General features: G+C 37.8%; 1 pseudogene; it reads right to left on the bottom strand.

Annotated features, from left to right (window-relative positions):
• Positions 1-498: 498 nt before the first annotated feature.
• LOC149146998 (DNA damage-binding protein 1a pseudogene) lies at positions 499-3,843 on the bottom strand (annotated as a pseudogene).
• Between the last annotated feature and the right edge of the window lie 9,410 nt (positions 3,844-13,253).

Genomic DNA, 13,253 nt, shown 5'->3' with positions numbered 1-13,253 from the left:
TTTGACAAATGATGACACAACAAATAATAGCAACACAGATAAAAATAATTGAAATGTAACCCAAAAAAAAAAATTCAAAAACAAATAACTGCAACAAATAAAAATAATTGAAATGTAACCCAAAAAACATATTCAATAAATGATAACTCAAATCCATTTCTCCTAACATAATTCTATATTTCAATTATTTTTGTGAAAATTTTCCATAAACTATTACTTAACATGTCCATAAATGATCTAAAAATACAAATAAAGATAATTAAACTGTAACCCGAAAAACATATTTTTATATTAACAAATGATAACTCAAAACAAATAATTACATCATCAGGGTTAGATGTTAGATAAAAAATAATTGAAATGTAACCCAAAAAGCATATTCAATATATGTAACTCAAAACGAGTTCTCCTAACCAATTACGACACCAAACAAACCGCAAGCAAAATATTTTTTCCTATTTCAAAAGTATATTGGATAAAAAAATAAAATAAAAGATATCAATGTAAGCTGGCAAGGTATTCCACCATCTTGCATAACTCATCAATAGGAATGGTCATGGCAGTTGCAATTTCGCTCATCCTTTGGCTGTTGAGATCCAGAAAAGACTCAATGAAATCGCCATCCAGCAACTGTTTCACATTTCTTGTGTCACCAGTGTTGAATGACCTCCACTGCTCATGGTTTAAGCCTCCTACTCCTCTTATTACGTTCACAAGATGCATTTGCAGCTTTTGAAGAATTTGATATTGCTCCTCTGGAAGTGATGCAATAAGACCAATCATACCATTAGTTGTTCCAAATATTACTGTAGGAATGGTATTCCCATACAAGGGCAAGGGCTGAGCTAAAGATGCACGCCTGAACTGGTTAACAAGAGCTCCAAGATGGTATTCACCTTCAAGTTTCAATTTTCTTTCCTCTTCCGAATCAATTGCAGCATCGTTCTTTTTCTTCACCACAAAAATGTCGAAATCTTTCTGATCTGTACCAACGTACGTATCATCATCCAGAAATTCTACAACAGTCATGTAGTTTGCACTATAATCGTGAGCCTTCTCTTCTAATATGCCTCCCCTCTCATCAATATTCTTGTATACCAACAAATACATAGATTGTACACAATCACCAACTAAGATAAAATCCCCACGAGTTTTTACACAGAGTGCAAGCACATGCCCGGGATGTCCACATTTAAACTCCAGCTCCCTGGAAACATCATCACGGATCATCCATTTGTACAAGTCAATCTTTTCGTTGATTCCTGCAACTAATTTTCCATTAAAAGCATTGAGATTGTATACAGCTCCCTTTGTCTCCTTCTCTGTAACCAGACGCAGTTGTCTGTTTCCAACCGAAAAGACCAAAATTCGGCCCTTCTTAATAAATATAGTTTCCTGATCAGGATACCGATAAGCTGTCCCAACACAACAATAGACAGTGTTATGATCATCTGTAAATGAGCAACTGAGGATTGAACAACCTTCTTCATACATATCCAGTGGATATGATGAAATATTTTCAAATGTCTTTTCATCTAAGAGACGAATGAAGTGTTTTTGCATTTCATCATAACCATACTCCATGCTGCAGATGGCAAATGTTCCAGACTTGTCTTGATAGCAAATACGATATGGGTGTTCCTCGAGATGAACTGATGAGGTGTAAATATTCTGAATATTATCGATTGAACCAAAAGAAAGCATGTCTTCCTTTACAACCACAATGCTGTTAGGGAAAGATTTTGAATGGAAAGAACACATATGATTAACTTCTCCCACACTCACATTACTATACGCCAACCTCAGGTTACTACTGCAAATAACTGTGGCCCTGTCACCTAACGCTAACACATGCGTTGCATTCTCATGACGAAAAGTCCTCAGATTTATTCCTTTGGTACCCAAGGAAATCTTTTTCTTTTCCCCGTCAGAAAGCACCCCACTGCTCACATTCAATTTTAGGTTATATAAGTGCCCATCCCCAAGCCCACACAGCAAGTATGAAATCCCTTCAAATTTACAAAATAAAACAGACCGGGTAACAACATTCTCGGCAAATTGGAGACTTTGAATGAGTTTCAGATCAGGAAGAGAATAAATTCTGATACTTTGGTCTTTCCATAGTCCAACAGCTGCCAATTCAGTCCGTTTACTATCCTGACCAATAGGAGTTATGTCCATGCAAGATACATCATACTCAATCTTTTTATGTCCCTTCAGTGTTAGGGATCCCTCTCCAATTTCCAAGTAGACAATATTACACCCTCGAGTGGCCAACAAAACCTGGGTAGCACTACCTGTGGCTACTGTTATAGACAATCCTGTGGCGGTGGGGGCTCTCCATTCAGACAATAGCTGTCCAGAAGACGCACTCATTAATCTCACAGAACTTGCTGTTACCTGAACAAGCTGGTCATGAATAGCATCTTGACAGAATAAGGAAGGAGCATGAAGGACAAATCCTTGTATTTCATGTGTTTCTTCTAGCTCATCATTTGAGTTAATGGCAAGTACACGAGTCTCACCAAGAAAGCTCAGCACCAAATAAGTGTCGAAATCGTCACGAGTCGAAGAAGCTCTTAATGGCCACATTCCCTTTACATCTGCAAACTCTGCAGCTGCATGCTCGTTGATTCGTATGCCACTCCTGAGAATGCGAAGGCAGCCATGGTTGAATCCTCCAGAACAAGTCACGACGTGTTCTTGTCCACCATGATCAACAACACAAAAGTCCACGATTGGACCAAGGTTAACATATGTTTCCACAACTGAAAATCCCACTGATCCATATATAGAATCCGGGGGAAGATGCAGTTTGACAAGTTGTGAATCTCCTTCATCAGACCCAATGTACACAAATCCATTCTCTAAATAACAGATTGTTGAAGCAACAGATGTGTCACCTAGTAGATCTATATTGAGACCAGTAACCGTTCCCTTTTCATGAATGAGAGAAAGCAAGTGAAGGTGACCCATGTGGTCACCGAGCAGATATTGAGAATCATGGACTTTGGCATAAGCCTGAATGATAGTCATTGAGTTGGGTGTGGGAACAGCTTTGAATACTACAGAGGGAGAGGGACTGAAATAAGCAATGGTCTTCTCACCAATAATAATAACACCTCCAAAAGGCATGGGAACATGTATTAACATACGGGCACCATGGTCTAAATTGGGCACAGACCAGGGCATCTCCTTAAAATCCCTGCCTTTTACATCTACCTCGTATGTTCTTACTTGCAGTTCATCTCCATACTGTTGAAGTTGTTGGTATAGCACAGCAATTGTGGGCTTTGAACAACCATACAAGAACTTGATATCCACAACTTCAACAGTTCTGTCCAGCATGATATCGAAAGCGTGTGTAACTCCTGCAACACCATCATATGCTAAAATTGTAAATACGCCATGATAGAGGTGGAGTCCAATGACTCGACAATCCGGATCAACCATACCGATCTCATATCCATTCTTGACAGGGATCGCGACAAAATCCCAGACATTTGCGACAAAATCCCAGACATCTGCGACAGCCCTGGTAATAAGCTCACGGCCCCCGTTGTTATTCCACTGAACAACACTCAACTTGTATTCTTCTGTGGAAATAACAAGAGAATCCTGCTGCTCCCCAGCAGGTCGGAACAGTTCAAGCACTGCGATTCGGCCATAGATTGGTACTTGTAGAACTTTTTGTAAACCCTGAGAGGAGAGAGAATGGATCTCAATCCAGGTGCTTTTTGCAATGATGAGATTAATGTCGCGAGGACCAGTAAAGTTGCCCACGCAACAATGAGTCACAGCAGTGGGCTTATGGACACTTACAACGTAGTTCCACATATTCATCTTCTACCCCTTGAAAAGAGCTAGCCTCGGGTTAACGGCAACAAGTGCTTCTGCTCTCCTAATTCGGCAGCAACAAACGACTGAACCTCAAGAAAATTTTCCTGAGGCAGCAACAAACTAGTGAACTCTGAGAAAGAAAATTCTCCTTCCGCCGCAACAAACCAGTGAACCTCAAGAAAGGAAGTTTTCTTCCACGACAATAAACCAGTGAACTCCAAGAACCACAAACCCTTTAGATATATATATATATATATATACAATCTTCTCATAAGGAAATGCCCACATTTGAGTAGTCCCACCGACATTCAATTAATTGGGTGTTATGGCCTATAATAGTAAGGATATGTATTTCTTGGAGTCTAGTATCCCCGCCTAAATTATCTGGGAAGGTTGATAGTTTTTATTTAAATTATTTAAAAAAAATCAAATATTAAAAATTATTTTAAATAAATAGATAATTTTATTTTTTTAAAATATTAATTAAATATATATATATATTAAATTTTTATTAATTCTTTAAAAATATATTTTTTATTTTAACTATAAAAATTGGCTTGAAATTTTTAAATAATTTAAAATTTTTAAATTTTCCAAAATAAAATTATAGGTAGGTTCAGGTGGTCCACTTTAACTATTTTTGCCCTAAATGAATTTAAATATAAAAGTTGGTTAATCAGTGGACAAATTCAACTACATTTTACTTAAGATTCTCTTTCAAATAGGTCTTACGGTTATAGTTTCTCATTTTTTATGATTACTTTTGACTTTGGAGCTTTTCCTTTTGGTTTTGGTTCATTAAGGATTGACTTTGTCTACTTAGTAAGTCACTACATAGGATAATTTTAAATCTAGATGTGTATTAGAATGTGGATTGAGTGATAATATCCTTTTTATAAATGAGTAATACATTTTTAAGTTGAATTTTGCTAATTAAAATTGTCTCTATTAAAAAAAAAAGAAACATTCATTTTAAAATCTGATTTTATTCACTTGTTAAGTCACTCCATAAGGTAATCAATACAATCATATAAATTAAATGGTCATTAAATGCTGAGAGATATCAAATCATAAAATAATTAATATATACATTTCAAAAAATATGTAACAATATTATTAACCATGGAGATTCACCTCCACTTTATGAGAGAAATTCGCAACTTGTAAATAGTCTTTGCTACAATACCATGCGCTAATACTATGGGTTGTCAATACCACATGCCCAATATATATATATGACTAAATTTGAGAGAAATCTTATCTTTTTATTAGTGATTATTACTAAAAATATTCTAACATATTTCATGGATATTAATTTATACCATCCACCTAATAACTACTTGATAATTAAATTAAATTTGTTAAAAATTGATAAGTTTGTTAATCAAAACATTTTCTCCATTAAAAAAAGGCTTTCGTCTTAAAAGTGGAGTAAGTTCATTAATCAAAACATTTCCTCTATTAAAAAAACATTTCACCTTAAAGGTTGACTTTGTCCACTTATTAAATCACTCCAAAAGATAATTATAGATTTAGGTACATATTAGAATGTGAATTGAGGGATTATCTCCTATCCCATAAACATATTTCCAAGTTGAAGTATGTTAACTAAAACTTTGCTCTCATTAAAAAAAATAGTTCACCTTAAAGGTTGAGTTTGTCCACTTATTAAGTCACTCCATAAGATAATTATAAATTTAGGTGCATATTAGAATATGAATTGAGTTATAGTCTCCTCTCCCATTAACTAGTAATATATTTCTAAGTTGAATTTTGTTACTTAAAACTTCACCTCTACTAAAAGAACATGTATCTTAAAGGTTGATTTTGTCCACCTTTTAAGTCACTCCATAAGATAATTATAAATTTGGGTGCATATTAGAATGTGGATTAAGTGATAATCTCCTCTCTCATCCATGAGTAATATATTTATTAAATTGAAGCTTGTTAATTACTTTTTTTCCTCAACTAAAAAAAATATTCACCTTAAAATTGATTTTGTCCACTTATTAACTCACTCCATAAGATAACTACAAATTTTGGTGCATATTATAATATGAGTTGGGCAATAATCTCCTCTCCCATAATTGAGTAACTGATGGAGCGAAACCTTTTTCTCTCCTTGTGGCGCCTTAGCACTTACTAGGTGATCCACAATCCTATACAAATTCCACAGGACATGACCCTTTGGGCAACTTTGCCTACGTTAATTGTAGATTTGTTTCCAATGACATGAACGCAAGGCGATCCAATCTAATAGTCCACCGTCATTGCAGGACCCCTCTGGCTTGACAAGAATTAACAAAGGGGTTTGCTTTAAAGTGCGTTCACATTGGACAGCAAGGATGCAACACAATCCAAATGGCTCGTCCATCCACGGGCCTAGTTCACCACGGGGGCACTCTATCCTATCACATTTTAATTGAGGGTGGTGTGTCCACAACCAAACTATGCCCTTGCCTAAAACCGCCTACATATTTCATCTTCACTACATGAAACCACCTTTGAGATCCATTATGAAACTTTCACGGGAGAGGTATTTTAGCATGCGCCCAAAGAAGTTGGGTTTCATTCATAAGGAACTTCCTAATCATTTTCGACACCACCCCCTCTCAATCTCTCAACAGTTCTTCTCGACATTGTTTATTTACATATAATTCAATTAACACAAATTTCAATATTTTTCGTTGTTTATAGGAATTAATGTAACACAGGATAAGACATGTGACATGTTATGCTCTTGACTTACGAGAAGATACCAGAATACCAAATATGCGAAGAAATATACCCAGAACACATAACAATAAGAAATAACAGCATGCATTTTATTATTCAAAAATGAAAGCAATGTTCACTTGCCTCTTCGAGGGGGCAACCTCCAATAGAGCTGGGCTTAATTACAAAATAAGACACGACACTCCTCGAGGGGAGTTTTTATCCTTTATATAGGATTCATACATGCAATACCATGGGTCAGTACCATGGCTCTTATTAATACCATCTATCTAATACCATGGCCCATTTGCAACTAACTGTGGTCCCTTCTTAAATGCGGGTCAACCACTTACAATTATTAATATGGGCTTTATTGACTCTTTACTTAATTATAACTATGACTCGACCCTATTACATAAATAAGGGGGTTAGGGTTGGACCCTAACATGCCCTCCCCCATAAAAATAGCCTTGTCCTCAAGGCTGAAGCTGTGGAAACTGCTGAAGGGCAGTGGCTGGTTCCTAGGTCGCATCTTCTGGAGAGGTGTCTTTCCACTTGACGAGGACTTCCTTGATCATGCAATCGCACAGGTGCCATTCTCGCGTGTTAAGAACCTGTTCAGGTTGGAGCCAGATTGAACCTTCTTCATCCAATTCCGGTAGACTGGTTTGAATTCGGCAATGGTTCCCAACCACTTTCTTGAGGCATGAGACACGGAAGACTGGATGGATTTTTGCAGTGGGTGGCAAAGCTAGCTTGTAGGCTACTTCTCCGATGCGATGAAGTACTTGATATGGTCCGTAGAATTTTGGATATAATTTCTGACAACCCTTGTCTTTGAGGGTTGTTTGCTTATATGGTTGCAGCCTCAAGAATACCTTATCCCCTTCTTCAAATTTGCATTCTGAACGATGTTGATCTGCCTGTTGCTTCATGCGGTTTTTTAGCTTGATGGAGATTCTCTCTGAGGTGGGCCAACATGTTTGTGCGATTTTGTAGGATTTGATCCACTGCTTGTACCTTCGAGCATCCCTAGATATAAGAAGTAGGTGAAGGAGGGAGTTGACCATATACTGCTTCATATGGAGTCATCTTGGTGATGGCATGATAGTTAGTGTTATACCACCATTCGCCTAGAGGTAACCACTGTACCCATAGATGTTGCTCTTCTGAAGTGAAACACCTAAGGTAGGTCTCTAGACATTTCTTGACTGCTTCAGTTTGACCATCAGTTTGGGGATGATAGGAAGTACTAAGTTGTAGTTGGGTACCTTGTAGCCTGAAGAGTTCCTGCCAAAAGTTACTGGTGAAGATCGGGTCACGATCAGACACAATGGAAGTGGGCATGCCATGCAATTTGAAGATCTGGTCCATGAAAGATTGAGCCACCAAAGTTGGTGTAAAAGGATGGGGTAGGGCGCAAAAATGAGCATACTTAGAAAGTTCGTCCACAACCACCATGATGACTGACTTGTTGCCTGAATTTGGAAGACCCGTAACGAAGTCCATAGAAACCTCCGTCCAGATTGAGGCCGGGATGGCCAATGGCTGTAATGTGCCTGGGGATTTGACTGTTTCTCGTTTTTGGCGCTGACACACGTCACACTCAACTACAAAAGTAAGAATTTCCTTTTTCATGCCTATCCAAAAGAATGAATGTTGAGTGCGAGCATAAATCTTCTGAAAGCCTGAATGGCCTGTAGTGGGAGATGAGTGCAACTCCGCCAAAATGTGACTTTTGAGGGTGGATGTTGGTGATATCACTACTTTGTCCTTGTAGCAAAGAATCTCATCCTGCCAAGAGTAGCCCGCTGTGGAATTCGAATCCGCCTACAATTTATTAATGAGTTGGGAGAGCAAGGGATGTGAAAACCATTCCTTGCGAGCCTCTTCAATCCATTCTGGAATGGGAAGGGAGATTGCGAGCAGGGTGCTTTCCTCCTCAAATTGGCGTGATAAAGCATCTGCTACGACATTTTCACGCCCTTTCTTGTAAATTATCTCATAATCATATCCCAAAATTTTGGCGAGCCATTTATTTTGTTGTGGCAAGGATAGATGTTGCTCCAAAAAATATTTAAGGCTTTGATGGTGTTATCACAAAATCAAGCACTGAAGGCTGCCAATCAGCAAGATTCTGTGTAACTATTTCAAACCAGGCTTTGGACTAAGGCTTAGCTTCCTTAGTCTGAGAGGGCTCTCTCACAGATTATGAATATTGACTAATGACAAGAAAAGATGGCTAACTCTTATAAGACACATGAAAAATAAGCTGGTTGGACAACATTGAATTGATTCCCATTGGGCTTATGGAGTCTCTCATATCTCAGCAAACAAAACACTATCTTTTCATAGTAATCAGGGCACTTTACATCTATATGTTCAAACATAACTTTGAAACCACAGTTTGCCAAGGCATACAGGAAGTCAGAGCATGGTTCATGAGTTCTGAGTGATTATGCATTAACAAAACTGTAAAAGAACCTTAAGGAAAGAATACCATCACACATTTGAACAAGAAGATCCATTGTGAATCCTGAGAAGAAAACACAGTCATTTGCATTACAGAAATTTGTTTATACATAAACCAAAAACAGTCTTCTCCAAAACATCCAACCCCCATTACATCAAAGTCTGATCTATATATAGAGATACAACCTTAACCACTATGAGCTTCCTCCTCCAGCATGAGGGGAGCTCGAAGACTATTACTAATTACCCCTATCTACCAATTAACTAATTCATTAAATACATTAAGTGCTGACTATAATTACAAAGAGTGCTAATTAAACTACATATCTAATTCTATCTTCCTCGTATCATGATTCTTCTTTGCTCTTGGACACCTGTCTCCTTTCAGTTTGGCCGAGATAACTGAGAAGTGGATGCAATGAACAAGGTTAGCATTGGATACTGAATGCGCTAATGGTTCATTGATCATAAGAACAAACCCCTGTTTTCCCGGTCCCTGTCTCCCACCATCCTTCGAAAGTTAAGCAACATGTTCCTAGCTCTTTAATACCCCAAAATTTATGAGCATCACCATATTTCAGATGTGTTGGAGGCTTCGTTGATGGACATGTGTATAAAACAAAACAATACTCCTCGTATTCCATTTCTGCCAAACCCTAACTGGTCATAAAGTACCTTTATAAAAGTTTTAACTTGAGACAAAATATTTCACCTTTACAAAAAGGCACACTTGTCATTATCTGAATGGCTAGGATAGCCTCATGTGGTCTCCCTTATGTTCCTTAGGCGTTTCCTTCAAAAATTGTTGATCTTACCATTAAACTGTTTGTCTTCATCCAAAAACAGCACCTACAACACTTTCGTAGCGCGCTATGAAACTGTTGTTTTTTGCTAAAACAGAGTGTATTTGCAGTAAGGAATTTTTTGCTTGAACTTCTAATTTTTTAAATCTTCTTTACAAGTGGCAGAGACCTATATGCCTTCAAAACGATGGAGCTTTAACAAAATTTGCCAAAATTTAGAAAATGACCTCTCTCACCATCAATGAGCAGCTAGTTAACCTAGTTGTGCTTTTAAATTTGCAATCTCCCTCCTCAGGGCTTTGTTTCACATCTTGCTGAGGCTACGAAACAAATAAAATGGAATATCTATGGATGCTTTACCAGTAAAATGCAGCAACAACTTAAAGTGATAGGAGTAAACCTTGTTATATCTACCCTCACAGGTTAAATACTTTTGAATACATGTAAGAAGCAGAGCATAGTGCTCCTTAACATAGCTTCTAGGCACAGCCTTTGTTAAATCCTCATTCACATATGCCTCTTTAAGAAATTCTTTGCAGTGGTTCAAATCAAATTTAAAGTTTTTAAACCACTCTTGCCCCCCTCTTGGAATCTCAGTTACATTAGCAATTGCCTCTGGGGATACTTGAAATTCTAACATAGATACTTTAGAATTTAAACCTGTAAAGTTCAAGGCAAACTCTTTTGTTACCTGAGAATGGCCACCCTGCAGCTTCTCACAGAAATTCCAACAACCAGCATCCTTGAAAGCTTTCCTCACACCTTCATCTCTCAATGCAAGGTCCAATCCTTCAGGCTCTGTTCTTTGACATCTACCAGACCGATGCTCCTTCCTCTCCATTCCGCTTTCGAAATTCTTTGCACAGAGAATCACCACCAGCTTCAACTCAAATGGAAAATTCAATTTTTTTTTAAAACGCAGGCTCGCTTGTATCAGGCTCTCTTGAAAAAGAAACTCGGGCTTGTTTGCAATTCGAATATGTTATCATACAAGCTGGCCACTTTATGCATCATTAACAAACATCATAAAACACACATGCATGATAAAACCGTTTGAATGATTTTTATGTGTATGCCTATGAATCTATTGGTGGAGTGATGGCTCATAAGTGTTTGGGAGGTACGCCAACTGACAATAACCGGACTGACACAATGACTCATCCCCCAGACATGACCTTTTAAGAATCTGTGCTCCAAAATGCCCGAAACCGCGATTTCGTAGCGCAAATAGTTATAAATTAGCAGAATGCGCTGCGAAACGGCTGGATGCTGACGTGCTATGAAAAGGCTAAAACATAATTGCGCTGCAGAATCAACCAATAAGACTGCGCTGCGAAAATACGGAAAGGACCAGTGACATGTACAAGATAAGACATGGCTTATACAATCATGATGGAGGATGACCAACGGTATTTGAGAATGATTCACATCAAAACCTTTTAGAAGCATGACCCCTAAGTAAGAAACATAGGACAAAAACCATTTGACACCCATTTTTGACAATGAACTTTGGACAAAAAATTATATACATGTGACTGTAGTTCTAAGTGATAACAGTGGCTCCACTTGGGATAGTGTGCTCCTGTAGTACACTAAGAACTCAGTAAAACATACACACAACTGACAAGCATTCCTTTCTAGCTTTGTGGGCCTTCTCCTCGGGCTAAAGCTTTTCTGTTCAGCTTGTCATTTATTTTTAACAAGAAAACTTCATAAAACGGTTATATACAATGCTCATGAGATACTTGGCAGACTTTCACTGATTGTAATGCTTTAAGAACCTGCCATTAACAAGCCCTCCAGCATATGTTGTTCCATCAACTTCCTGCAGACTGTAGGTGTTGTTTCCATGGAAAGCAGAAATCTGAAATGGCCATGTCCACAAATTTTCAAATCTGCCATGTTTACCTTTCTCTTCAATTCTAGCTTCCCATTTTAGGACTTTATCATTAACCTGAAATGTGACCTCTTTGATCTTCTTGTCAAAAGCTCTCTTGACTCTATTCTGGTTTTGTTGATGGTCTTCAAACACCTCATTCCTTTTCTCCTGCAAAGCTATCAACTGATTAATCCTTCACTGTATGGCATTCGGTTCCTCTTCTAATCCCTGAATTAGCTTCATAACTGGTACCCCAAGAGATGTTGGGAAAATTTCCTCTGCTCCATACACAATTTCATATGGTGATGTTCCAATGGACCTCTTTGTGCAAATTCGATCAGCCCACAAGGCATACTTCAATTTCAAATGCCAAGCCTTTTTATTATCCTACAGCAGCTTCTTAATAATTCTCACAAGACTCTTGTTTGAACTCTCAGCCAAGCCATTTCCCTGTGGATAATAAGCTGTGGAATGGCCAAGGGAAATGTGGTATTGATGACAAAAATTTATTATTCTTTTAGACTTAAAAGCCTGAGCATTGTCTGTGATAATCTTGATTGGACAACCAAACCTTGATAAAATGTTATTTTCTAAAAAGGAATTTATCACTGAATCATTGGCTTGCCTGGTAGGTATTGCCTCTATCCACTTTGTAAAATAATCAGTGGCTGTGAGAATCTAGCGATGTTGTCCTGAGGAAGGAGGATGTATTTCCCCTATAAAATCTAATCCCCACTGCTGGAAGGGTGCCTCAACATAGATAGGAACCAATGGCAATGGCATGAGCTTTCTCCTTCCTTCAAATACTTGACATTCATGGCATGCTGCTATCTTTTTATAAATGTCTCTGAACATAGTTGGCCAAAAATATCCAGCTCTCAAAACTTTATTTGCAGTGGCTTTCCAATAGTGATGGCCTCCACAATCTCCCTTATGAAATTCATCAATTACCTTATCAGCCTCTTCTTCAATGAGGCAATTTAGTAAAATCCCTCTTGCATCCTTCCAAAATAAATTTTGCTCATACACAAAATATCTTAGGGACTTCAACTTGGTGAACCGAGCTTTAGATTTGGAAAGGGTATCAGGGGCTCTATTATACTGCAAGACAAATGCCACATCCTTATACCATTCTGATGTCAAAAACTTTTCATTGATTTGGATCAATTCTTCTTCATTCTCAGAAATTTCTGATATTTCTGTGCTAAAATTGATACCAATGCAGTCCAGATTTGACTGAGTCAGCAATTTTTCTAAGCCCTGACCCTTTACCAACTTGGTGGGCCTGATCTCAATGTCATATTCCAACAGCTTGGCTATCCACTTTCCTCTTTTTCCATCCGGGTCTGCTTGTGTAAGAATATCTTTTATAACAGCACTTGGCACGTATGCAACAATATGAGAGTGCAACACATAAATTCTGAAATCCTTAATTGCTTTCACCAATGCATATGCTTGCTTCTCTAAGATATTATATTTCAATTCAGCATTAGCCAATGTTTTGCTAAAGAAAGAAATGGGTTGTTCAGTACCTTGACTTCCTT

The sequence above is a fragment of the Pinus tabuliformis genome, chromosome 9 (genome assembly GCF_031772625.1).
Source record: "Pinus tabuliformis cultivar Carrire ecotype Pingquan chromosome 9, CPIR1, whole genome shotgun sequence".
NCBI classification, from domain to species: Eukaryota; Viridiplantae; Streptophyta; class Pinopsida; order Pinales; family Pinaceae; genus Pinus; species Pinus tabuliformis.
Note: the sequence above shows the minus strand (reverse complement) of the source record. Positions and strands in the feature narration are given on the sequence as shown.